Raw genomic sequence first — 3,651 nt, 5'->3', positions numbered from 1 at the left:
TCCCATGGACCTGTGCAATAACATACAGGGGTGTCTGCATGGGTAGAGCAGTACCAATGTTCATGGAAAGAATGTGCTATGTTTGAAGACAGATGGTATCTATGAAGAACCTCTGAGGAACTAAAAACAGGGACTGAGATTCCCATCAATTACCAGATCAGCTCCACACAAGGAAGTGATTGGTCTGTGGTGGGTGGGCATGGTGTATGGATCAGAGTGGGATACAGAAGTGGATCCGAAGAAGTCAGAAGCAGGCAAGAAAAGAGGTCAGAACCAGGAGAATCAGCAAGGGAGACTGAGAAGAAGTAGCCAGTGAGGAAGTCGAAAAGTAACACCGTGTGCTGTACCCCACATTCACCTGTTACGTATTTCACTTTACCAACGCCCCATTGAGAAAGGTTTGATCATATCTAAGCAGTATTTGTAATGTGAAGACTGTGTGCAATACACATGCACTTATGACTGAATACACACATTCCCATGAGTACACACACACACACACACACACACACACAATTTAACTGTTTAATAAACTATTTCTTTTTCTTTCTATAGGGTATGTCTTAGTCCATTCAGGCTATTATGACAGAATACCACAAACTGAGGGGTTTATAAACAACAGAAACTTATGAATTTTAGGTAGGCTCAAATTTCTATAGCACAGTGGCTTCGATTCTCATGATTAATATTTTATTCATATTTTTGTTTGACGAGGCAGCCTAACATACGGCAGTGATTTTAAAGTTTTCAGCATTCTTTAAGAAAAATGAGAACTTTTATAGAAAAAACTACATATAAAACACACAGGTAATACTTTGCTAGTTCACATTTATTTTATGATTTCAAATCATCACAATTTCTTATGCTAAAGTCAGTCAATAAGGACAGCAGGACAGTTTCAGTGAATTCACAGTTTGAACTGAGGCTTTTGAATGGCTGTCATACATCAGCCTCTGCGTCCTATTTGGTCCTGTACTTGGTTTAATAGTTTAGTTCTTCCACGTTGAGATAGTATTGATTTACACAGAGAAGTAGCTACAAATGGCATATATATATTTTTAAACCACCATGTTTTTCTTTCTGTCTGAGATATGCGACATACATGTTTTCTGGTCAGTAATGTTCTACCAAACATTGTACTAAACCAAAGCCAAATAGATAAACTTAAAGATGTGCTCCCTCCTACTCATGCTGACCTAGACCGATGGACACCACTTGGTAGGAGAGATTTTGAAAGGAAGAAGGGATTACAGTCATCATTCCTTTTACCACACTCACAGCCACCTCAAACACAGGCTTATACAGAGAGGATTTTTTTAAACTTTCTTTTTTTTAATTTAAATTTTAAATTTTAATTTATCAGTATACAATGTAGTTGATTTTTGTGCCCTTTACCAACTCCTCTTCCCCACTTACCTTCCCCCTCCCCCCATCAACATCATATCTCATACAGAGAGAATTTTAAACGAACCTACACGAATACACCTAACATACTGTAAGGAAAGGGTGCCTTTTAGTTTACTTCCAGCGCACAGCATACATTTACTGGTGCCCAGTAGAATAGGAAGGTCAACCTAGAAAGTGTCTTTGCCTTTATAGCACTAACAACTAAAAAGCACCCAGTATATGATACTTCGATATGTAAGAGGGTTATCAAGGAAATTCCAAGATTAGATCCACTAGGTTGGTCTCAATATTCATCTATACATATTTTTTTTTCCAAAATAATGCTTAAAAGAGGCTTCTGGACAAAGTGAGACTACATCAGGACCAGCAGAAGACAGTGATAAGAGGCCTGCAAATGTAACACTAGGAGTTGATCTCACATGCAGCTTTCCTTCAGAGAGATCTGTCTCCTTTTGGCTGTGGAGTGAATTGAACACACCTCCTTCAATTCACTCCACAGCCAAAACTAGCTATGATGATAGAAGCTTCAGAAATCTCAGAACAGGGGCAGCTGGTTGAAGTGACCCCTAAATAAACACTACCAAACATCCCTGAACAGCTGGGCCATTGGGGCTGAAGGACTGAAATTCTGACTCAAGTGAACGAGCTGAGTTCATAGAAAATTTGAAATTTGTGTAAAGCCTGCTGTGGTACTTGAGACAAAGGGGGTTTGTGATGGTGGGTTATTCTATATGTTTGACATACCAACATGTAGGCTGGGGGAAGGGGACCCCCAGGTGGAATGCTCAACATTCAGCTTGCTCAGAGTGGAAGAAGTACTGACTACAAGGAGTGTTTCAGCAGAAACAGAAGTCCTGGGAGAGTCAGGTCATTTTCTCTTTTACTCATCAATACTGAACACCAATGAAGAGTCTCATGACAGAGTCATTCTTTTTCTTTCTTTTAAAAAAAATTAATAACATTATTTCTATTACACCTTAAGATGTGGTTGTGGAGCAGTTGTGGGGGAAGGGGGAGAAGGGAAGAGAGAAGGAAATAGGGTGGGAGAAGCAGGAAGGAGAAGGGCTTGGTCGAAGTCTGTGGCATCCCCCTCATTCTGGCAGGGAGGCCAGGGGGGTCCTGGTCCTTCTAGGGTTTATAGGTGTTCTTTGGTGGTGTTAGACCTTTACTAGTTAATGTCAGACTTTGTCTGTGATCTATGGGTGTTTTGTTTTTTCTTTCAGTTCTGTGTTGGATTATTTGCTGTTCCCACCACTTAAACTATGCACTGGAACTAATTTGTTGTCCTTTGCTTACTTCTAAAATGGGGGAACTTCCTGTGGGGACCAGCACTTGAGCTCTGTGGTTGAGCTAAACTGCTGCTTTGCTGCTGATTCCCTGGGGAAGGTTTTTTGTGCAGCTGGGGTTGAATGGTTGACCTTGTATATATTTCCGGGTCTTGTGAGGTCTGGTACACCTGGGTTGTGTGGAAACTCTGGTCTGGGACTCTGTCTTTTCAGCAAACTGCACCCCCTACAATTCTATGTCCTTGACAAGTCTCCACTGAGTGGTCCTGTGTTGATTGGGGGCAGATCAACTGTCCATGCTGTGTCCCAGTGTTCCCTGGTGGGCCCGTCTTCCCCACGGCCCACAGTTCTCATGGGATGGACTGTGTGCCAGTCCCTGGTGATGACTCACCAGCCTCTGAGTGGCTCCTTTATTCAGTTGTCTGTGGCTCCTCACTCTTGTGTGGGTCCACAGGAACCCCATTAATGGTCTTGCTGGCTTGAGGGCCACCACAGCCCAATTCTCCCCTGCTCCCTACAAGCAACTTCATTGGAAGGGCACAGCTGCAGCTTTTGCCAGCTCCTGCTCTGTGCACTCACCAGCTCAAGCTTTGAAGCAGCCAGGGCTTGAAACGGTTGAAGCAGTCCTTTCTTTCCCTCATCATGGCTTCTCCTTCCTTTACGAACTCTGTAGGTCTCTCCTCCTCTTTCCCTGATCTCTAGTGACCCCAGCTTGGCTGTTGTTGCTTTTTAATAGTTGTAAATTGGTTGATTTGTGGGAGAAAGTGATGCTGGGGACCATCTATGAATTGGTTGGCTTGTGGGAGAGAGTGACGCTGGGGACTGTCTATTCCACCATCTTGACCAGAAGTGAGTCATTCTTTTTCAATGGATATTTTCCTGACATCATCAGCCCAAGACTCTCCTGGCCTGTTGTGCCAGCAACAGCTGGAATGATCCTATTGCCTGGAAGTGGGAG

The sequence above is a fragment of the Cynocephalus volans genome, chromosome 2 (genome assembly GCF_027409185.1).
Source record: "Cynocephalus volans isolate mCynVol1 chromosome 2, mCynVol1.pri, whole genome shotgun sequence".
Lineage (NCBI taxonomy): Eukaryota > Metazoa > Chordata > Mammalia > Dermoptera > Cynocephalidae > Cynocephalus > Cynocephalus volans.
Note: the sequence above shows the minus strand (reverse complement) of the source record.